General features: G+C 33.8%; 1 protein-coding gene across 4 annotated transcripts in view; it reads right to left on the bottom strand.

The window, feature by feature from the left end:
- Positions 1–25,933, bottom strand: part of LOC145277043 (coiled-coil domain-containing protein 28A-like) — a 93,388-nt gene that overhangs the window by 53,553 nt on the left and 13,902 nt on the right. Inside the window, exon 1 of one of the 4 annotated variants that reach the window (XM_080128680.1) lies at positions 1,323–2,194. The exons of the other annotated variants lie outside the window; for them this stretch is intronic. The gene's annotated coding sequence lies outside the window, so the exon portion shown is untranslated. Of the gene's footprint in view, positions 1–1,322; positions 2,195–25,933 lie in introns of those variants that run through there. 4 annotated transcript variants of the gene reach the window in all.

The following is a 25,933-nucleotide window of genomic DNA, read 5'->3' as shown; positions in this document are numbered from 1 at the left end:
CTTTAACCCCCCACCCCCACCCCATCATGAAGGCAAAGTTAGACACAAGGTCGGTTTTTATTGTGGGAAAAATCTAACTCCCCCCAAAAAGGGATACTCTAGATTGGAACAAAAATAAAAATTGTCTGTTTAGAAGGATTTCTCATTCACTGACCGGGGGGGGGGGCAGAAACTATAACATGCAATAACAGAATACATATTACAGTTTGAATTATTTGCATAAAATTTAAAATAACTTTCAAAACAAATTGGACACAAGGCTATGAAAAGTGGGGGAAATGTGTGTCATTGATCATCGTTGGTTTAAAGTGATAAAAATGTCTAAAATCATCTCAGTCACCACAATACCACATTTACACAAGGGGATCGTCCTACTAAAGATAACGCAAAATTCGTTGGAAATTTTATTTGTTCATAAATACACTTTGAACTATTTATTTGCAAAAAAATATTTTAAAACTTGACATCTTAAACATTTTAAACAAATTAGACACAAGGCCATTCGAAAGTGTGGGAAATTGTGTCTTTGTTCATGCTTGGTCACTATAACTAAAAGATTTCTATCCTATTCTTAGCTAGAATCATCAATCACCATAATACCACATTTACTCCAGAGGCCATCCTACTCAAATTTCACAAATCGTTAAAAAAATAAATAAAATAAAATAAAATAATGAAAATAAATAATAATTTATGCACAATTATTTCATTTGCATGGAGTGAGGGGGGAAGAAAACAAAGAATTAAAAAATTGGTTATTAAGACCCCCACCCCACCCTTTCTAAATAATAGACCGCCCACTATTTTTCAGTTTGTTTTGAACCGAAAACAAGTAGGTGAATCTTTAAGTGATGGATGGTACGATTTAAATGGGAGATACTGAATTATCTGCAAAAAAAATATTTTGTAAAAATATATATTTTTGCCATTTTTTTTTTTTTTTTTTTTTTTTTTTTTTTTTAGTAAAAAGATAAAAATAAAATAAATCGGCCTCCCGAGGACATCTGAAATCATCCAATCAGAGGGGCGGGGGGTACTTAACATCGATTCTGATTAATAGGGACTTAAAGGGAATTAATAGTACAAACTTAAAAGTGAGTTGAAAATGTGTGTTTGCTTGTAGCAAGTTATAATCAACATAGTTGGAAGAAGGGGGAAATAGTTTTGCTTGTCAGCGAAAAGAAATGAAGAAAAGAAATAATATTCAAATGTAATTAATTCAGCAACATCCAATAATAATTTGAATGATTAAGAATTTGCTAATCAAACAAGTTTGCAAATAAATGTAAAAATGGAAAAGAAAAAGAGGGGGTTTTGGTTACCTTGTTTTGTTGTGATTTGGCGTGGTTCTGCTGATACACAATACGTTCAGCTTGTACAAATTCTTATCAGACAACACAGCTTATTTTTAGATGAGGGAAACGGGGGGGGGGGGTAAACCGGATCGGAGTAAGAGAAAGTGAGTAAACGGAAAGAGAGAGAAAGAGTAAACAGACAGAAAGAGAGTAAATAGAGAGAGTAAACTGACAGAAAGAGAGTAAACAGAGAAAGAGAGAGAGAGAGAGTAAATAGACAGAGAGAGAGAGAGTAAACAGAGAGAGAGAGAGAGAGAAAAAAAACGGAGAGAGAGAGAAAGTAAACAGAGAGAGAGAGAGAGAGAGAGAGAGAGTAAACGGAGATAGACAACAAAGTAAACGGAGAAAGATTAAACTAAGAGAGAGTAAGTGGAGACTGGAGAGAGAGTAAACGGAGAGGGAGAGAGAGAGAGAGTAAATTGAGAAAGAGAGAGTCAAAAAATGAAAAAAGAGAGACAAAAAGAAAAGAGGGAGAGATAGAAGTTTGAAGAGAAAGAAAAGAGAATGAGGATGTAAATGAAGAGAGAGAGAGAGAGGGGGTAGAGATAAAATAATAAAAGAGAAACAAGAAAAGTAAAGAACAAATTAAGAGAAAAGAGGGATAGGGATAGAATAAGAGAGAATAAAGAGAAGAAAGAAAAGGATGAGAGACAAAAAAAGAAAGAGTAAGAGAAAATGATGTCCTACTAAGTTAAAACTTGTTTAATGGATGTCTCGAATGAATGCTGAAATTCGATGCCACTAAACAAGTATAATTCTTGTATTTGTATTTTGAAATAACAAAACTTCAGACAAAAAAAAAAATGACTGACCTAAACTAAAAGGCCACTTTTAACGTTAGTGGAAACAATTCATTTATTTACAACAAGCAGCTTCTATCACGTGTTTTGCTCCCAATCATCTTAACGACTTTATTAAAATGGCAAAACTGGATGGATAGTTTTAACTGAAAACACATTCCGACTTTTGGGAAATTCACACCTGGTGCGTTTGGATATCAACTTGATAAATTTGTGGCGTTTCTTTAAAAAAAAGTCTTTTATTCCTATGAATTGTTTAGCATTATTTACTAACACAAACAGAAGTGAGGAGTTGACTGAAAACAGTCAAACCACAATTCGGTTTAAATAATCCAACTCTGAAAAAAATGGCAGACTCCAAATTTCACATTTGAAGTTAACGATTTAGCTTTTAGGCGTTTTATTTATTTATTTTAAAATAATTTAACTCTACCTTTTAAGTAAACAGTAATATAAAAAAAAAAGTTGTCTGTTTTAACACTGAAAATCAACAAAAGATACAATAGAGAATCATATTTTGCTTCAGTATTAACTCAGTCAAGTTTGGGTGAACAAACTACTGTCATTACAATGCTGAATTTTTTAGATGAGGGCTGATTGTTTTACTTGTTTGGATTGGACTATTTTTTTCATCTTCACAAATAAAATTTTTTTTATCTTCGCAAATAACATTTTTTTCATCTTCACAAATAACATATTTTTCATCTTCACAAATAACATTTTTTTCATCTTCACAAATAACATTTTTTTTTCATCTTCACAAATAACATTTTTTTCATCTTCACAAATAACATTTTTTTCATCTTCACAAATAACATTTTTTTCATCTTCACAAATATCATTTTTTTTATCTTCACAAATAACATTTTTTTCATCTTCACAAATAACATTTTTTTTCATCTTCACAAATATTTTTTTTCATCTTCACAAATAACATTTTTTTCATCTTCACAAATAACATTTTTTTTTCATCTTCACAAATAACATTTTTTTTCATCTTCACAAATAACATTTTTTTTCGTCTTCACAAATAACATTTTTTTCATCTTCACAAATAACATTTTTTTCATCTTCACAAATATCATTTTTTTTATCTTCACAAATAACATTTTTTTCATCTTCACAAATAACATTTTTTTTCATCTTCACAAACATTTTTTTTCATCTTCACAAATAACATTTTTTTCATCTTCACAAATAACATTTTTTTTTCATCTTCACAAATAACATTTTTTTTCATCTTCACAAATAACATTTTTTTTCGTCTTCACAAATAACATTTTTTTCATCTTCACAAATAACATTTTTTTCATCTTCACAAATATCATTTTTTTTATCTTCACAAATAACATTTTTTTCATCTTCACAAATAACATTTTTTTTCATCTTCACAAACATTTTTTTTCATCTTCACAAATAACATTTTTTTCATCTTTACAAATAACATTTTTTTTTCATCTTCACAAATATCATTTTTTTTATCTTCACAAATAACATTTTTTTCATCTTCACAAATAACATTTTTTTTCATCTTCACAAATAACATTTTTTTTCATCTTCACAAATAACATTTTTTTCATCTTCACAAATAACATTTTTTTTTCATCTTCACAAATAACATTTTTTTTCATCTTCACAAATAACATTTTTTTTCGTCTTCACAAATAACATTTTTTTCATCTTCACAAATAACATTTTTTTCATCTTCACAAATATCATTTTTTTTATCTTCACAAATAACATTTTTTTCATCTTCACAAATAACATTTTTTTTCATCTTCACAAACATTTTTTTTCATCTTCACAAATAACATTTTTTTCATCTTCACAAATAACATTTTTTTTTCATCTTCACAAATAACATTTTTTTCATCTTCACAAATAACATTTTTTTCATCTTCACAAATAACATTTTTTTCATCTTCACAAATAACAATTTTTTCATCTTCACAAATAACATTTTTTTCATCTTCACAAATAACATTTTTTTCATCTTCACAAATAACATTTTTTTCATCTTCACAAATATCATTTTTTTTATCTTCACAAATAACATTTTTTTCATCTTCACAAATAACATTTTTTTTCATCTTCACAAATAACATTTTTTTTTCATCTTCACAAACATTTTTTTTCATCTTCACAAATAACATTTTTTTTTCATCTTCACAAATAACATTTTTTTCATCTTCACAAATAACATTTTTTTCATCTTCACAAATAACATTTTTTTTCATCTTCACAAATAACATTTATTTTCATCTTCACAAATAACATTTTTTTTTCATCTTCACAAATAACATTTTTTTTTCATCTTCACAAATAACATTTTTTTTTCATCTTCACAAATAACATTTTTTTCATCTTCACAAATTTCAGGACTGCCAGCAACCACTGTAAAAGAGTAATAAAAAATGCAAGAGAGCTATATGCCCAGTCTGTTAAATCCAAGGTAGCTGATCAGCGGCTTGATTCCCACCAGTTTTGGCAAATAACAAATAGGATCCTGAACAAAAGTGTGCGTTCTATCCCAACCATTATCAATGGACCAGAGGTCATCTCGTCAGCGTCAGACAAGGCCAAACTATTTGCAAAGAACTTTGTAGCTAATTCTACCCTATGCGACGACGAAGGCCATCAACTCCCCATATTTCCTCCTATAACACAGAACAAGCTAGGTAACATACAAATATCCGTGAATGAGGTCGCCAAGCTAATCAAGAACCTAGATTCCAGTAAAGCAACTGGCCCTGATGGCATCCCAATTATAGTGTTAAAAAAGCTTCAACCAGAACTTGCTCCCATACTTAGGAAACTATTTAAGCGCTGCCTTAAGGAGAAGTGCTTTCCGACTCCCTGGAAGACCTCATCAGTTTGCCCTGTATTTAAGAATTCAGGTGATAAGTCATCTCTCTCTCAGTACAGACCAATAATTCTCCTGTGTGTTATGAGTAAGTTGCTGGAATCCATATTAAATAGAGAAATAGTCAACCACCTCAGCAGGAATAACCTACTTAGTGACACACAATATGGTTTCCGCTCTGCAAGATCTACCGCAGATGTGCTGACGGTTATATCCCACAGGATTAGTGAATCTCTTGACAAAGGCTTCCTTTCTAGGGCAATTGCTCTTGATATATCAAAGGCCTTCGACAAGGTATGGCATAAGGGTCTACTTCACAAGATTTCCAGCTACGGTATAACTGGAAATGTTTTCTCAATCATAAAATCATTTCTCTCCGATAGGCTCATAAGAGTAGTGGTAGATGGACAAAAATCGGAGGCCTGCAATATAAATGCTGGAGTCCCTCAGGAGTCAATCCTGGGCCCAACTCTCTTCCTGATCTACATCAATGACCTCCTTAAACACATACTTAAATCATTCGTTGACATCTATGCTGATGACACGACCATCTACGGCAACACATCAAAGGCTGTAAATGACAAAGTTCTCTCTGATTCCCTCTCCTCTGATCTCGAGCGCGTGGTTCAGTGGGGGAAGATGTGGCTGGTTACCTTTAATGCATCCAAAACCAAACTCCTATCCTTACATCATCAACGCTCTGATCCCCATCTGGCATCAATTGTGATGGATGGCTCTCGTCTGGGTGAGGCCCCGTGTTTTGACAAGCTTCTGGGTTTGACCTTTACTCCTGATCTGAAATGGAACACGTACATCGTCTGTTGCCAAGGTCGCTGGAAAGATGGTGGGATCCTTCTACCGCTCCAGAAGATATCTCACTACTGATGCAATTCTCTATCTATATAAAAGCCAAGTACATCCAAGGATGGAATACTGTTGCCATATCTGGGCAGGATCTGCAAAAAACAGCCTATCCTGCCTTGACAGAGTACAAAATAGACTTTGTGGCTTAGTGGGGGATGCCTTTTTCTCTACCTTGCAACCTCTCTCCCACAGAAGAGACGTTGCGAGCCTATCCTTGTTTTACCGTTATTTCCATGGCAGGTGCTCGTCTGAACTCCAATCTCTGGTTCCCCCCCCCGCCAATCTTTCACGAAAAACACTCGTCTAGCTGAATCCACTGTGAAAAATTTCCCCCACTCTATATCTGTGCCTAAATCAAAACGTGAATTCCATGAACAAAGCTTCTTTCTTAGAACTGCACGCCTGTGGAACTCTGTTCTGTCTGCCTGCTTCCCACTGGACTACAACTTGGATGTCTTCAAGTCCAACGTTAACAAATTCCTAATGAACCGCCCCCTTAAGTAAACACTTCATCAAATCTCCACACTAACGTAATGTACTTGCAATAACCCTTATCCCTGAGTGGCTTCCGGGCCTTGATAAGTGGTGATCACTGTGTAAAAAAAACAAAAAAACAAAAACAAAACAAACAACATTTTTTTCATCTTCACAAATAACAGTGAAGATAAGAACAATAGTTCAATTAAAACAAGTAAAACAAACTACTGTGATACATTTATTCATTTATTTATTTGCGAACTATTATCCTGATCTTCTAGTTGTTTCACAACGTTTCGGCCAACTAATCCTCTGACCTTCGTAAGATGGTAAACCACGACGGGATAGGAATGCTGAGTCTCTTAACTGTATCTTCAGTATTACTGCCTTCCATAGTTGTCGTCTCACCACGTTTTGGCCAACTAATCCTCTGGCAAGCTTTGGGTAGGATTGAATCAGTTATCTTCAGACAATGCTCACGTGGAACCGTAGAGATTCGATGCCTCTATCCACTGTGCCACGGGCCCCGAAGGGCGATTAAGGTTGGATTTTTTGGTCTTATATATCCAAGTTTTTTTTTCATTCTTATCTGGTCTTCCATCATCGGGTTCATACCGAATGTAATATTTTTTTTTTATTGCAATCCTTTTGAGATGAGCAATTTTTACATTTATTTATTTATTTGCAGACTATTATCCGCATCTTCTAATTGTTGTTTCACAACGTTTCAGCCAACTATTCCTCTACTATTTCGTCAAGTGGTAAACCACAATGGAATAGGAATGCTGAGTCTCTTAACTGCATCCTCAGTAATTACTGCCTTCCATAGTTGTTGTCGTTTCACTATGTTTTGGCCAACTAATTCTCTGGCCAGCTTTGGGTAGGATTGAAACCGCTATCTTCAGACAATGTTCACTTGGAACCGTAGAGATTCAACGTCTATCCACTGCGCTACGGTTTACCACCTGACAAAGGCAAGAGGAATAGTTGGCCAAAACGTTGTGAAATAACAATTAGAAGATGAGGATAATAGTCCACAAAAAAACAAAACACAAAAAACAAACAAACAAAAAACAAATAAATAAATAAATAAACAAACAAACAAATAAATAAACAAATAAATAAATTATTCATCTAAAAAATATTCCAATAATAAAAATAAACTACTGTGATATTCATTCGTTTGTGCTTTCTTCTTTTTCTTCTTCTTTACATGTAAATTTTGCTACGGTTGCAAAATTGGAGATTTTTTTCAGATTTGTAAAAATGCTGGGAGTCTGAGTTTATCTCTGAAGAATCAACAGACATCTTGAATATTGGCAGATTTAAAAAAAAAGAAAAATAGTTGGATATTTTATACGTTCCAACTCCACAACTCTACATTGTGTCCGACAACTTTATTTTTTAACATCGAGAATGTGGGCATCATGTAGCCGATAAGATTTATTTGTAGTTATCAGTTTGCAATCCGTAGATGACGTTAGTTTTTTTTTAACATAGGTAGACTTATAAAGGGGCCATCATCTTCTCACGTACACCAAATAGTATTACCAATCTAGGCTTAAACATAGCTTTGATGATCTAATAAGAACTTGTACAAACAAGAAACCAAAGAAGTGACTATGGAGTCAAAAAAATGTTCTTTCATTCAAGAAATTAAGAGAAATAACTCTCTAAATGTATGTGGTGCAGCAGATTTTGCTGATGTACGTGACTGGCAGATGGTGCAGTTGTTAGATGATGGACTGGCGGAAGGGATGGAATGCAGAGAGTTGAAAATATCTCTGGTCAGAGTCAGATCACCCAAGATTCGTATTATTTGGATTCTTCAGATTACTGTTCTCAGTCTTAAGGCTGCCAAAATTCATACTTGCGCCATCCGCGAGGACCCATGTCACAGTGGTAAGAGTCCTTGGAAAAAAAAAATCAATTGTAAAAGTGATATTCTCCTGAAGGTTGAAAGTTCAATTCTCAGTGTGGGCGACCGAAAAAATACAATTGCGAATTACTTAGGACCTCTATTCAGTCATGGCTGACAAAACAAGAATATGCTACCTCCGTGAAGTAAATAAAGGGTTCCGTTTGAAATTCTGTTCAAATTCCTGAGTTCGACAAGATGAACCCGAAGAAGGTCAGAGGTTACATCAACCGAAATGTAAAAAAAGAATCAAGATGAGAATAGTAGTTCAAAGAATCGAAATAATATGAATAATTAATCCTCATCTCAAAAATTCATTAACATAACACCCAAGAGATATTCTCTTTGTTTAGTTCTGATGAGTTTGGCTTTCTATGAGAACCAATGTCCAAAGACCAGATGGATATTATCTTCAGGGAATGTCTCCTCTGGCTGACTGAAAAATGACCACCAACAAAAGACCAGATGGATATTATCTTCAGGGAATGTCTCCTCTGGCTGACTGAAAAATAACCACCAACAAAAGGCCAGAGTCAGTCAGACATGAAGAGACCCCGGAGGACTTGAAGTTGGTTCTGGTTAGAGCTACCAAGGCAGTTGGACTAGTATGTCTCTTCTTGTGTACAAATTGAGTGTCTATAATAGGACTTATACGTTTTGGTCTGATCAAACAACAATTCAATGTTGCATATCTATTATTCACCTAAGTAGAGGGGGTATTATTTGTAAACTCAAAGAAAAAGTATTATTTCTTCATAAACTGGACGTCTGGTTTTGCTTGGTATGAGGACTAAATTACAGCACGACATGGATCGACAGACAACTGTAGCCCGGCATAACGATGGAAACAATTATGGCAAGCGAGTGTGCATAGTGCATGTTTACATAACTCTAAATATTTTGACAGTTTTTTCTGAACGATTGAAAATTACAGAAATTAAAGATAATAAAAATGATTGGGATAGGAGGAGTACACAGGTGTTCTTAGTTAATGCCAGGCAGCCCTGCTATTTCATCAATTAGAAAAGCTAATAGATAAGTACACTAGTCTGCAAGGAAAACTTTGATATAACACTTTTGATCAGACAGATCACTGACCAGGTGGTACATAGTGTGCGTTTACAGTCATCATTTGCCTAATGTAGAGAGTGGGTCTCGTTTTTTACAATGCATCATCTATTATAACCAATTTCATTTGTAGAATCATTTAATAATCACACACTCGTACTGTCTTGGCTTTTTGTCTAGGATCAAAGTGTAGTATATGTTCTGATACTATACTTTATCTTTTCTGTTCTCTCAACGAAATTAAGGCAATTTTTATTGCAATCCAAAGTGTCGCTTTTTAGGAGTTGGATTTCCACACATTAAAAACTGACCTTGTGTCTAACTCTGGCCTTGCAAGTAAATAGAAACATTCATGTCTCCCACTTTATTATTAGAGTATGGTGTGCAGGCCTCTTCTCCACATCTAATACCAATACCAACATCTGGAGAGAGTTCAAAAACTGGCTACTCGAATGGTGCAGAGTCTATGAGATCTGCCCTATGGAAACCGACTCAAGACCCTTAACCTTGAGTGCCAACAATTATGCTGTGGTCTCATTTTGGCCAACAATTTCCTCAATGGTCATTATGATATATTTTAGAACTTGTTTGCTTCTGCATCAGAAAGACAAGTGACAACACGTACATCCAGCGTTAGAATTACAACTAGACTATTTATTCCTAAAAGATTTTATTATGAATTTAAAACTCATTTTAATAGGTTAGCATGATTCAATTCTTTACCTTTTTAGAGATATTATTAGAGAATTTTCTTGATAATGTAGCGTGGATTCTGGTTTGGAGGAGGAGGAGGAGGAGGATTATAGTGTCTTTGCAATGTACCAAGACCAACGCTGACAATTAAAATGTTAAAAATGAAAAAGTGGACAAAAATCTGTTATGAATGAATGAAATAAAACATTTTTAAAATTTATTTTTACTCTTTTGCACTCCAAATAAGCCATATTGCCACTTGGACATAAGTGGCTACTATTTGAAATTGTGTCTAACAGAAAACTATGTGGAGTTGAGCAGCAAGATGTCTGTTCACATTACATTTGTCAGTACAGTCAGGGAAGCAGGAAACGAGGAAGGAATTCCAAAGTCTAGCAATATGAAGGAAGAAACTATTAAAATAGAAAGTTTTCCAGCATCTAGCATCTCAACAGTGAAGGTGTGGAATTATGCTGCTTGTCAGATTGGTTGGGAGTATGTACTTCAAGATGGCACAGGTGCTATGAGTGGTAGGATACTTGTTGGTATGAGTAATTTTCTAGCATGGTAGAGAAAGAGTCCACCTTTGCAGCAGCCTTGGCAATGTCCTCAATGTATTTGTTGAAATTCATGTTGCCTGTGAATGTTAAGCCAAGGAGTTTGAAATATGGGCTCTCATGTAGGGTGTTGTCACAGGAATCAGTGGTTGAGAACTTTTTTTTTATACAGTTGTTAAAGGAAAGAAGTTTAGTCTTAGTAGCATTAAATCTACTTGTGGCTCCATTCCAGTACTTAATGAAAGTCCTTTTCTAGGGTTTCTACCAATGACTTGGATACGTGTGTATTTGTTTTTCCCCTTCATGTCTATTATAGAGTGTGGTATCATCAGCAAAGATACCCAAATCAGGCACAATTTTATCAGGGATGTCATTTATGAATATCAGGAATAATAATCGATCCCTGAGGCACACCTACATTAATTAACTTGGTTAAATAAATGTACATTTACACAAACTGACAGTAATTTTCAGATGATTAACAATAAACTAAAACCTTCTCAAAGGGCAAAAAGACAAAGCTCAGATTGACTTCCCACAACTGAACAGGATGCAGGACCATTCACCTGAGCCAACAGAGAAAATATATCTCAATAATAATTTAGATTCAGGTGGCTTTGGAGGCTGAGCAAAATAAGCACTAGATATTTTGATTTAACTCATCAATCATTTTTGTGTTAATAACCGACTCTGTTGGCTTTATGTATTCTGAGAATTGCTTTTTGTTGACAGATTTCTTAATTACATGATTTTTAATAGATTAGCATTTCTTTTTAATTACATGATGTCAGCAGTGACCAGGATGAAATGCGTGAAGGGTATGCAGTGCACACTGCCCAGTTTTATGCAACTCATAATCGACAAACTTTAATCTAAACTTGAGAAAAGCAAGTCATTCAGTGCTTGGTGTTTGTGACTTTTTTAATTTGCATAAGTTTTTCAGAAAACCTTACAATTTCAAACACGGTTAAAAAAAAAAAAAAAAAGAGGAAGAAAACTGTGTGCCAAAAAGTGATGCATTGTGACTTCTTGCAATACCTGCTGTGATGGAAGAGAGATGCAGCTTCCAGACGTGGAAGAATGCTTGGTTCTGGCTGAGAAATACACAGAAATGAAGAGAATTGCTGTAAAAAGTCGGCTGTACCTGCATTTTTTTTTTTTTATTAAATTTATTGGACGAGTAAACTTGTCATACTCTGAAAAAAGACAAATTGGGTGGAAATAAGTTAGCTTTTCTTTTCCCGGGAGTCAACGGTTAATTGAACTCTTTATGACCTGGTTGAACTAATTTGTTCAGTTGTAAATGAATGAATATAATGTGATAAATAAAGTGGGAATTGATTAAACACGCCTTGTACATAGTTCAGTATCTGGGTAGATATCAGATACCTCTAGATTGCAACTGTCCATTGCTTACATTCAGTATGCCGCCATCTATCTCAAAGACTGGAGGATTCCGTTTGTTGTCATAACCGCAATTTTTTCAAACACTATTGCATAACAATCAAGTTAATGAAATGCAAAAATTCTCAGTGGTAGTTTAACTATTAAACTTTATAATTTTTTCACTTTGAAGACAATCATGATATCATTACCTTTTAAACTAACTAAAATTAATGATAAATATTTTCAAATCATCTACATCATAATTCAGGTCATAAAGGGTTAAATTAAAATAAAATGGTTAATTCTGTAGAGGTATAAAGAGAGACTAAATTATATCAAAGAAATAGTTTTAATATGATGGAAAGAAAGAAAAAAACTTGAGTAAAACAAAAATACTTCATTCGTCATAAGAATACAATCATAAACGACAAATATGGTATTTTTGTTTTACTTGATTTTGTTTTTCTTTCTTTCCATTATATTAAAACTATTTTGCCGAGGTCATAAGAATTAGAGGGTTGGACTTTTAGAAAATTGTTGTGGTGTTAAGGAGAATTTTAAATAAGAATTTGAAAGCCGAACTTTTCAAAAATTGTTGTAAAAGGGAGAGATTAAATTACAATTCAAGTCAGACTTTTTAAATTTGGCATCGTTTCCATGTAATGGAAAAAAATTTTATGTTTCGATTCTGACTTTTTATGTTTGAAAGTCAACAAGAATGTGGAGAGCTAGTTGTGTCTGGCCACATAGTGTGAGTCAGCTGTATGGGCATGTAGTGAATGCTAGCTATGTCTGAGGTCTTGTATTGAGACCCAGGTGTGTTTGGTGTCAAAGTGTAAGAAGCCTTAGCGATGTAAGTGCCAATCTGGGCACGGGTTTGTATGTGAAATGATCTTATGTTGATAGGGGTGCGTGGCTTGAAATACATTCATTTGCATATGAATGCATTAACTGTGTTAAGAAAAGATTCAGGAGAAGACAGAGTCGAGTGATTGACACTTAAGAGTTATAATGTAAGAAGTCGCATGAATGTTGTCAATACGTTTTTTTTTTTTCTTACGAGATTATAGAAGTTGTAATCACAAAAGAAAAACTGACAGACCCAACAGCACAATTCACACCAACAACAAATTTCAGATTTGATGTTTTCTCTTAGCTGTCAAACAATCAATTGTCTATCCTCCTCAATTCATCCTCCTTATAGCCGCTATTCCTCTCATATGCAAATTAATGTCACATATAAAAATGATCAATCTACAAACACAAGTTATTTACTTCTTCCCCTCCCCCGAATCCCGCATATGACATGCCAAACAGATAGCATGCTACTTGTGTGAGTAGTATCTTCTATTACAATGAAATAAGAACGGATTGATTCTTAAGAGATGTCCATCCAATTTATACATTTAGCGATAAAAAATTTTAAGCATAAAATCTTTTGATTTCATCTTATTTTGAATTCTATTGGATCCATTCAAAGATATGTCCATTCAATCTATGTGTTTATCAATGAAAATTCTATTTCAAGTTGAAATGCAACCAACGACCAACAAACAAAGCTCCTTATAGAAATACATAGACGCATCATAAATTTCAGAGTTAAACGTGACAGAGTAATGGACAGAGATGTCTGAATGCATCAAACATCATTTTGTCTAATATTATGATTTTACATTTAATTAAAAACTCAGCAAATTAAAAACTTTTAGTATAAACCCAAAATAATTAAAACAATCAATCAGAACACATATTTTTCGATTAATTCACCTAGGACTATATAGATAAAGAAGGCCCTATAGACTGGCTAAAAAGAGGATCAATCCACTATAAGGAGAGGATTATAATGGATCAAGGCTTGATGACCAAGGCTTTTAGCATGATTGGTCTCAGCAATGACAACAAACAAGGCAATAAAAAAGAGACATCACACAAACACTTCACATACATAAAGGACATGAATAGGGAACTATATTTGTTGTTATTGAAAATAACCTAATAAGGAAGAGCATGGTCACCAAATAGCAAACAATATTTATAGAAACTTAGGCCATGTTCTTTACAAGAAAATGTATTTCTATTCACTTTCTATCAAATTAAATTGTATCCCACTTGGAATTATTTTACTATGATGATATTTTTCAATGATGACCGACAAACCAATAAAAACATCAGCAGCAGCATACTGTTCCATTTTTGACCTTGCTTTTTTTTTCTTTTTTTTTTTTTTTTTTTTGTAAATTACTTAATACTAGCATTTCAGCCCGGCGTTGCCCGGGTGTTTGGAGGTGTATGTTGAGCAAAAAAAAAAAAAAAAAAAAAAAAAAAAAAGGTCAATTTTTTTTAACTTTGACCCCTATTATGACCCCTTACCATTTATTATTTTGGGCTCAAATCAAGTTAAGTTAGATCCATGTCCAAGGAACTTATATCTAAAATTTCAATTGTTTATACCTAAAATTGGCGGAGGAGTTTGGTAGAGTTCTCAAAGGTAAAATCGTTGGACTTTGACCCCTTAACCACACATTTCTGGCTGAAAACGGATTACAAAAATTTTCCCAAATCTCAGTACCCTGCATACCAAATTTCGAATCTGTAGACTAAAAATTGACAGAGTTATTTCGTAGGGAAATGTACACAGACACGTTCACTTTTATTGATATATAGATTGTTTAATTCCGGGCAACGCCAGGTAGGAAGAGCTAGATTATTAATAAAATATTTAATCTACTTTTCTTTTTTTTTATTCAGTATTTATTTAGAACTAGAAATTAGAAATAAATCGAAAGTAAATTTAAAAAACAAAAAAAGCAATTAGCTGATCCATGAAACAGACAGACAAATTATGATTGTGCGTTTCAAACAGTTGAGAAGAAATTGTGATGCTTTAAAATCAGCATGTCGATTTCAATTGAAAAATCGAACTGTAATTGATTGCGTGGATTTATGGCGAACGGCTTGATAGAAGGAATATAATTGAAAAACTGATTGCTTAACCAAGAAAGCAATTATTCTAGCTATTAGAAGACTTAATCTTTCTTCAAATTTTTTTGTATCTAAATTTTGCGTTTTACTTGTAGCAATCATTGCTATAATATAAATGTGTGTGTTCTATTGATCGAAAGAAAAATTTAAAAATCTACATAAAAACTAAAAATGTATCTAAAAAGAATAGGATTGGTCCCAAGTATTTAAGACCTTTATCTTCAAGGATAGGATGGGAGGAAAAACCTCTCCAAATTTTAAATATATCCTTTCTTGATGAAATTTAAATCATATCTATAAAATGTTTTGTGGAATACAATGGACATACTTCCTCCAAGTAGCTTTAAAACTTCAAATAACATGACATCCGATGTTGATGAAATTTAAACTATATGTATAAGACACTGATTCAGAGAGTTTTCTAACATTTCAGTTTCTTCTAGGTCTTTTTTATTCGCTTGTTAATTCTAGAAAGGATTGTTTTACTAATTCTTCCTATTTCGGCTTTGGTTGGATTAATAAAGTGAGTGATTAGGTTATTGTTAAACTATTTTTCTGGTCTTTAAATAAGATATAGGCCTTAGGATTACATTTGACAAAGAACACGAAATCCCTGTATTAACATAAAATAAACAACAATTATTTACGTGTTAGGAATATTAGTTTAAATTGTTCATTTAAAAATTAATTTTTGTGTGGAACTTTCATAATGAAGGATTACTGAAGTGAGGATTTTGTAAGTATGGCAAGAAGGTTGAAATTACTAATTCTTTTATGATAACGAGGGCTTAAAATCCATGTGGCTATTTTCTATAGGCAAATATGTGAGTGTGTCCATATCATAAGAACAGTTGTTTGAAAGCAGAATATTCAAAAGGAGGTTTGCGCGAGCCTTTTCTAGTCTCACACAAAAACATGCATTCAAATTTCAATCTATATTACTTGTCATATACATACGCGCCCACGTCCACACACGTACATACACTCACATTCACATGCATATACACACACGCTAACGTACACACACATGTACTCACATAAGCGCACACGTAAGCACACACGGACGACGTCACTTCCCCTTTCAAAGGAAATCCACACATGCGCAAAAGACACTGGAAACACCCATAAAAGAAAGGGACAAGCTGTTTCCAGCCCTTTTCGACTTAGCTCTTGAGGTGAGCGGTTGTCGGACCATTCGCCCCCCTTTCGGGGCGCCCCCTGCGACTATGTATGGGGCACAAGCTAACAAACAGTACGTACACTTTATACGCTTTCTATCTCCGTAACCTGGATTGACTTTTTCTCACTCTTTCTCTCTCTATCTACTACTTGTGCCAGAGAACACCACCGCGTAGCTGACGGCTAACATGGCGCACAGTTTAACTGATGTCAACCCTCTATCTTTTTCTTTGTCTATACGATGGACTGCCATTTCTCGTTCCATTACATTACTCACTTCTCTTCCCACACGCGAACAAACAGCAGTGACCCGAACGTTTTCTTCTATACTACCAATCCTGCAACAAACGATGGTTACACCCGCGCGGACATGAACACGTGTTATATCTAAAACATTCATTCTTTCAACAGTGAATAAACGACACGTTTATCTATTCCAGCAATCGAGTCTTTGTTTCCTTCATTCCATTCGTTTCGTTATTTTCTTTTGTAACGGGATTAGGACTTATATACAGGCTTATTGCGTGTACAGTAATCAATGAGATAGTATTGTAGTAATCATTAGTATTGGGGGTTTTGATAGAGTGTCTTACTTAAGGGGACGGTTTGTCAGAAGTTTGTTTATGTTGGACTTGAAGACGTCCAAGTTGTAGTCAGGTGGGAAACAGGCAAGCGGCAGAGAATTCCACTGGCGCACAGTTCTAAGAAAAAAGCTTTGCTCATGGAATCTATGTTTGGATTTAGGCACAGATAAAGAATGGGGAAAATTATTGACAGTAGTTTCAGCCAGACGGGTGTTTCTCGTGAAAGATTGGCGAGGGGGGACGAGGGATTGGAGCTCAGACGAGAACCTGCCATGGAAATAACGATAAAACAAAGACAGGCTTGCCACGTCTTTTCTGTGGGAGAGAGGTTGCAGGGAAGAGAAAAGGGCATCCCCCCACCAAACCACGAAGTCTATTTTGTACTCTACCAGAGTCCTCGCTATACATGGTAAATTTCCACGCTGGGTATCGAAGTTCATCTGCATCACACGTAAAATCATGACGGGTGTTTTTACATTTCTTGTAGAAAGACTTTCTTCAAACACATGGTGTGCTGGTAAAATTGAAGAGAAAACTGGTTTGATTTTGGCAGGTAAATCTTAATATACAGGCTTTCTTGAACGTTCCAGCCTGTTTACTGTATTCATACACAAGGGAGCATAACATAGTTCCTTTTGTTTTATGTGTGTGGTAATCACATCACAACGTCATATTCCTACACGTGGGTGTTTCAAATATTCCGGTCGGGCATAGCGGTTGCTACACACTCTTCATCAGTTGATCTGAAATGTGTGTGTGTGTGTGTGTGTGTGTGTGTGATTGCCTTGCAAAAGTCACTTTTGATTAACGTTTACCAGTTTTAACATATGCCAATGTACTTTGTTTTTCAGAATAACCGAATATTTTAATACTGGTAAGCATTAATCAAAAGTGACATTTCCAGGGCATTCATAGATCTCAGATCAGATGATGTAGAGTGTAAACAAAAAACAGATGGAACTTGATTTTAACCGTACTTATATATATATATATATATATATAAGTGAAATTGTCTCTGTGTGTTTGCATGTGTGTGTGTACATTTCCCTACCAAACTACTCTGTTAATTTTCAGTCTACAGATTCGAGATTTGACATAAGGAGTATTGAGATTTGGAAAAATCTTTTCAATCGTTTTTTTGTTAAAACTTTGGCTTTGAAGGAGTCAAAGTTCAACAATTTGACCTTTGAAAACTCTACCAAACTCTTCTGCCAATTTTGGGTCTAAACACTTAAAAATTTAGATATAGGTTACTTGGACATGGATCAAACTTTTTAATTTGATTTGAGCTCAATACAATAAATGTTAAGGCGGAAAAATTGGGGCCAAAGTTAAAAACAAAATTTAACCTCTGCGGTCTCTACCAAATTACTCAGCCAATATTTAGTCTAAGCATTTGAAATTTTACAGAAAATGTATTCAAACATAGGCAAGCTTTTTAATCAGTTTTTGGCCGAAATTTTGGCTGCCAAGGGGTCACAGTTCTAAAGATTTGACCTTAACGGTCACTAGCAAACTTTTCTGTCAATTTTGGGTCTAAACATTTGAAATTTTGCATAAAAGGTATTCAGACATGCAAGCTTTTTAATCAGTTTTTGGGCGAAAATTTGGCTGCCAAGAGGTCAAAATTGAAAGAGTTGACCTTTGCAGACTCTATCAAACTCGTCAGTCAATTTGGAGTCTAAACACTAGAAATTTTAGATGTAGCTTACCTGGATAGGAGTCAAACTTTTTAATTATATATATATATATATATATATATATATATATATATATATATATATATATATATATATATATGCACATAAAGTTATAAACAGTACATAGAGCCCGAGTAAAGCTGAGCTAAACTACTAGTATATATATATATATATATATATATATATATATATATATATATATATATATATTGCTGCAAATTCTATCAATGTGAAAATTTTACACAACATTCACTTTTACAATTTTTTAAAAATGTTACAATATTCACACAAAGAAATATCATTAAATATAAAAAAAAAAAATACAAACAAGAATCAAATACTTCAGATTACAAGAGGGAAAAAATGATTTGTTGAGAAAACCACGTAATAAACCCATCAACAATTCACGTGGTTTTAACACCCACGTTCGATCATCTCGCATACAAATACAATATTGTTCGCGAGTTTTGCATTTAATTTTATAACATGCGATCTTTTCTTGATATATAAAAAATACAGACAACAAGAAACAAAATAAAGTAGAAATAATTAAAGTATTTAATTGAATTTCAAACATTAACAAAATTGTGAGACTATTTCTCGTGTGTCTGCTTATTTCAACGTGACTTTGATAAATACACATCGAATCATTATTCTTTTGAATTTTATTCTGGAATATTAAGTTGAATAAAAAAAAGTTTATTAACGTGATATAAAACGATTTTTTTTAATCCTACTTAAAAATATAATTTGATAAAATTAAATTCATTACAATGCACTTCGGTTTCTTCGTAAACAAGTCAGCAATTTTAATCTTTTTTTAATATTTGTTTTAAATAACGAATTATTTCGTGATATTGTAACAAAATTAATTTTCTAAGAATGTTATTCAATGAATAATTTAATGATAAAACGTTGTTCTAATAATTACATTCAACTTTCGATGTATTTATTTAGGTATACTCGTTTCACTTCAAACAAGTCATATTGCCACTTGGAACGTAAGGGACTAACTATATTGGATCGTGTCTAACAGGGGACTGTGGAGAAGTAAACAGTGAGATGTCTGTTCACATTACATTTAAACTTCTGCAGTTTAGTACAGTCGGGGAAGCAGGAAATAGGGAGGGAATTCCAGAATCTAGCAGTCCGAGAAAGAAAATATTAGAGTAGAAAGCTTTACAGCATCTACGAAGCTTCAACGGTGATGAGGTGGAATTTTGCTGCTTGTGAAGTAAGTTGGGAGTATGTACGTCAAACAGGCACAAGTGTTTATGAGAACACATCCGATTAAAATACTTGTAAAACAGGCACAGAGATGCAACATTGCGGTGATGGGACAGAGGTTCGAACTTGGTCAATACTGTGGAACCCATTAGATTTGAGACTTTTTTGAACCCTGTCTAAGAGAGAGAGACTAGTGGTAGATGCATGAACCCAGACATAGCAAAAATACTTCATGCATGGGCAAATTGTGGCTTTGTAAAGATATATAGGATACTCTCAGATGCGAGTAATTTTCTAGCACAGTAAAAGGAGCCCAACTTTTTTGCAGCAGCCTTGTCAATGTCCTCAATGCATTTGTTCCAATTCATGTTGCCTGTGAATGTTTGGCCGAGGAGTTTGAGGTACAGTTGTAGAGGAATTAGGGCAACAACACGCCAGTTGTAGATACACCAGCGAGTGGTTTTCCTTGGCTTGGTAAGCAGATAGCTGACAAGAGTTTTGAGAAAGCACCTTCTCCCATACGGTGGGTCAAAACCCATGTGAGAGAAAGCATGCAACTTCACAGGGTAGAACACATTTACCTTCCATGCTAAATACAAGCCTTATATTATTGGTGGAACATACTCGTATCTATCCTATCGATGATAGAGGTCTCCACCCAGTGGGTTAGTTATGAACATTTGTATTGCTCTGTTGTGTTATTTGTCCGTATTGCATTTTTTTTTTTTTTTTTACATAGGCACCATTACTTATCAAGGTCCAGAGGCCACTCGAGGATAAGGGTTAAAGAGTGCACAGTAGAAATTGGGCAATATAGTAATCGTTAACAATGGAAATTCGATAAATTTGTTAACTTAAGTGGAACGGCTCATCAAGAACTTGTTTACATTGGACTTGAAGACAATTAGATTGTAGTCAGCTGGAAAGCAGGAAAACGGAAGACAGTTCCACAGGCGTGTAGTTCTAAGAAAGAAGCTTTGTTCATGGAATCTACGTTTAGGTTTAGGCACAGATAAAGAGTGGGGGGATTATTGATAGTGTTTCCAGCTAGATGAGTGTTTCTTGTGAAAGTTTGGCGAGGGGGGACCATAGAATGAAGCTCAGTCGAGCGCTTGTCATGAATATAATGATAAAGCAAAGACAAATTCGCAACAGCTCTTCTGTGAGAAAGAGGTTGCAGGGAAGAGAAAAGGAAATCTCCTATGAGGCTACGAAGTCTATTTTGAAATCTATCAAGGCAGGATAAGTCCTTTCTAGCAACTCCTGCCCAGATGTGGTGATAGTACTCCATTTGTCAATGTGTTAATAAATGTCTTCATTTGTACTTTGGTTCCGTCTAGTTAGTCATTATATGTAATTTATACTGGTTAAGTATTTTCTGTTTTAGGTTAATTAATTGAAATATGCAACAACATACGTCCAATAAAGTGTTATCTGTTGTAGCAATTGGTTGAGAAAATTTAAAAAAGAATTCAGAAGAAAAAAGCGAAACAAAAAACTCCCAGTCAATACCAAGTAGGGACAACTTTAAAACTAAAAAGAAAAGGGGGGGGGGATGAAATCGAAATGTTTTTAAAAATCAATAATGAAAGTAAAAATAGAAAAATAGATTTATTTTTGGTGAAATTTTTTTTTTTTTAATTACATTTTCACCTCAAACAAGGCAAATTGCCACTTCGGTGTAGGGGGCTACTATCAGGGGCAACAACTACTGGGGTACTATGTAGGGATTTGGGCAGCAAGATGTCGGTTCACGTTACACTTGCACTTCTGCACGTCAGTACTGTTGGGGAAGCAGGGACCTGGAATGGAATTCCAAAGTCTAGCGGTTCTGGGGAAGAAACTATTGGAGTAGAAAGATCTTTTACATCTAGGGATCTCTACAGTGTGGGGGTGGGATTTAGCAGCCTGTCGAGTTTGTCGAGGGTGCTCACGTCGTGGGGGCGCAAGTGCTTGCAGTTCGTCAGAGCATTCACCATTAAAATACTTGTAGAACAGGCAGAGGGATGCAATATTTCATCGATGAGACAGAGGCTGAAGCTTAGATGCCAGTTAAGGGCCTATTAGGTTTGCGATTCTCTTTTGAACCTTGTCAAGGAGCGAGAGACTAGTAGCAGATGCACCAGCCCAAATGTGACAGCAATACTCCATACATGGGCGAATGGTGGCCTTATAAAGGTACAGGATACTTTCGGGTGTTAGTAGTTGTCTAGCACGGTTGAGAGAGCCTACCTTTCTTGAAGCGGCCCTGGCAATGCCTTCAATGTAATTGTTCCAACTCATGTTTCCTGTGAACGTTAGGTCAAGGAGTTTGAAAGATGTACTCTCAGATGAAGAGTCGTTGGCCATTTCTATAGGTGGTAGAGAGGGTTTCTTGTAATTATTGAATGAAACTAGTCTTGGCGGCATTGAACGTGACCAAACATTTTTGTCCCCATTCCACTGCAGATTGGAGGTCTTCCTCTAGTGTTTCTGCCATTTCTTTAGAAATGTTTTCATTCGTCTTCCTGTCGTGCCTGTTATAGAGTGTAGTGTCATCAGCATATATACCCATCTCAGAGGCAATTTTGTCGGGGAAGTCATTTATGAATATTAGGAACAATAGAGGTCCAAGGATAAACCCCTGGGGCACTCCCGCATTTATATCATATTGTTTAGATGTACGACCATCGAGGACAACCTGGATGTTTCTCTTATCTAGGAAGGATTTAATTATGTTCAGTATTCTACCAGTGATACCGTATGATTTAATTTTCCTGAGGAGACCCTCATGCCATACAATTGTTTCTTTTTGGTTGTTGTTTCTTATGGAAATTGTGACAAAGCATGAAGCCACTTGATGTAAGGAGCTAACAAGAATGAAAGAGGATTATCACAAAGACAGGAAATGCCTATTGACCTTAGCCTTGAAAAGACCAATGCTGTAGGTGGAGGAAAATAGCAGGAAGAAAGAGTTCCACAACCTTGCAGTTCTTGGAAAAAAAAATTGATCGGAATACAAAGCCGTATTATAGTGAGGTATTAAAACAGTGAATTGATGGAGACCACTAAACCAAGCTGGAACAAAGGAAAAGATCAGACAATTCTGGAGAACATTTGGCATAATAGTATTTATAGAAAAGACTGAGACTAGCAACATCACATGTGTGAGAGAAGGGTTGAAGAAAGTGTTGGCCAATCAAATTACAGATACGTTTCTGCAATTTATCAAAAATCACAAATGGGGCAGATATTCACCAGCTCAAAAATGAAAAAAATACTCCATAAATGGTTTGATAGTAGATTTGTAGAGATAGAGAATAACATTAGGTGTGAGAAAATGTTTAGAGGGACAGAAAGAACCGATTTTAAAAGAAGCAGAAATAGCAATGGATTTAATATTTGAACTCCAAGAAAGATTTGATGAGAAAGAAAGACCAAGAAGTTTCAGAGTTGATTTCTCAACCATCCATAAAAATTTCAGGAAGAAAAGAGGCACACATACGATTGAAAGACAATAGCTGAGTCTTAACAGATTAAAAAAAAAAAAAAAAGAAGCCATTTCTTACCATCAATGTTGTTTGTTTATTTGAATTTTATACTAATAAATCAAAGGTCAATTAGGAATAATTTTAGTTGGCGATGAACAACACTATGAGAGGATTGGACATGAAGGGCGAAATAGGCAAAATTTGATGAAGACATCTCAACAGCAATTTCTAACATTAGATTTGTAAACGACCCTGTTGTAGTTAACTGAAAGGCAGTCCAATGGTAGTGTTAAACAGAAGTTCTTGGAAAGAAACTTTGTTCATGAAAGTTCCATTTAGTTTTAAGTCTCTCACTTAAACGAGGTCCAAAGGAAAGTCTCAAATCTAATACATCAAGCTCTAACCTCTGTCTTATTGCTGCGATCCCTGTGTCTGTTTTACAAGTATTTTTATGGAATATAGACTGATGAAATCATAGCAGTTGTGCTCTTTCAATGTACATACTCGCAACTAACGTGACAAACAACAAAATCCCACACCTTCATTGTTGAGCTCCCTAGATGCTGAAAAGCTTTTTACTCTAATAGTTGAACAGCTAGACTTTGGAATTCCCTCCCTTGTTCCTGTTTCCCTTATTGTAAGTACTTGCAGAAGTTTAAATTTATATTTGTAATCATTGTTACCAACACTGTCTGGTAATAGGATTTACCAGAACAAACAATGAAATTTACAAACAACAATGTTTTCAAGTCCAACATAAACAAATTCCTGATCAACCGCCCCTTAAGTAAGACACTTTATCAAATCTCCAATAATAACGATTACTACGATACTATCCCATTGATTACTCTACACGCAATAACCCTTATCCCCGAGTGACTTCCAGGCCTTGATAAGTGGTGACCGCCATGTAAAAAAAGAAGAAACAAACAAACAATATGCGGGTTTCGGAATTTTGGCGATGTAGATTGATAATTTGGATTATTGGAACTGTTTTATATTCACAACGTTTTCACCGATGTAAGTTTTCCAGCATTGCATTACATGCTCCAAGTTGGTAATATCTTGATTGCCAATGCTCATCAAAGTGCTGCCATAAACAGTTGTATTGTCTGCATAAATGTCAACAAATGATCTCAGAATATGATTCCGTGCCTCTGCAACCTCTCACAAACATGATGTTGATAATCTTAGTCTTTGTTTTTTTAATAAATACTATTATAGCATTTGTTTTCTAATAAATACTATTATAGCATTTGTTTTCTAATAAATACTATTATAGCATTTGCTTTTTAATAAATACTATTATAGCATTTGTTTTCTAATAAATACTATTATAGCATTTGTTTTCTAATAAATACTATTATAGCATTTGTTTTCTAATAAATACTATTGTAGCATTTGCTTTTTAATAAATACTATTATAGCATTTGTTTTCTAATAAATACTATTATAGCATTTGTTTTCTAATAAATACTATTATAGCATTTGCTTTTTAATAAATACTATTATAGCATTTGTTTTCTAATAAATACTATTATAGCATTTGTTTTCTAATAAATACTATTATAGCATTTGTTTTCTAATAAATACTATTATAGCATTTGTTTTCTAATAAATACTATTATAGCATTTGTTTTCTAATAAATACTATTATAGCATTTGCTTTTTAATAAATACTATTATAGCATTTGTTTTCTAATAAATACTATTATAGCATTTGTTTTCTAATAAATACTATTATAGCATTTGTTTTCTAATAAATACTATTATAGCATTTGTTTTCTAATAAATACTATTATAGCATTTGTTTTCTAATAAATACTATTATAGCATTTGCTTTTTAATAAATACTATTATAGCATTTGTTTTTTAATAAATACTATTATAGCATTTGTTTTCTAATAAATACTATTATAGCATTTGCTTTTTAATAAATACTATTATAGCATTTGTTTTCTAATAAATACTATTATAGCATTTGTTTTCTAATAAATACTATTATAGCATTTGTTTTCTAATAAATACTATTATAGCATTTGTTTTTTAATAAATACTATTATAGCATTTGTTTTCTAATAAATACTATTATAGCATTTGCTTTTTAATAAATACTATTATAGCATTTGCTTTTTAATAAATACTATTATAGCATTTGTTTTTTAATAAATACTATTATAGCATTTGCTTTTTAATAAATACTATTATAGCATGTTTTTTAATAAATACTATTATAGCATTTGTTTTTTAATAAATACTATTATAGCATTTGTTTTTTAATAAATACTATTATAGCATTTGTTTTTTAATACTATTATAGCATTTGTTTTTTAATACTATTATAGCATTTGTTTTTAATAAATACTATTATAGCATTTGTTTTTTAATAAATACTATTATAGCATTTGTTTTTTAATAAATACTATTATAGCATTTGTTTTCTAATAAATACTATTATAGCATTTGTTCTTCAGAATTGTCTGATCTATTCCTAGCTTCCTTTGTTTCAGCTCGTTTGACTCGTTGATCTAGTGGTCTTCACCAATTCGCTGTTTTTATACCACATTGTAATACAGTTTCTTATTCCAGTAGTTTCTTTCTAAGAACTGCAATCTTATGGAACCCTCTTTCTACTGACTGTTTACCTCCTATCTACAGCATTGGTGTTTTCAAGACTAAGGTCAATAGGCATTTTCTCTCTTTGCAATAATCATATGTCGTTCTTGTTAGTTGCTTTGTCTCGAGTGATTTCCATAAAACAACAGTTGATGAGAAGCAGAGAAAAAAGTGTCCACATTTTTTTTGTGTGC

Source organism: Euprymna scolopes, chromosome 5 (assembly GCF_053919585.1).
Source record: "Euprymna scolopes isolate OS-2025 chromosome 5, ASM5391958v1, whole genome shotgun sequence".
Taxonomy (NCBI): Eukaryota; Metazoa; Mollusca; class Cephalopoda; order Sepiida; family Sepiolidae; genus Euprymna; species Euprymna scolopes.
The sequence above is the reverse complement of the archived record's forward strand: the minus strand, read 5'-3'. Positions and strand labels throughout refer to the sequence as shown.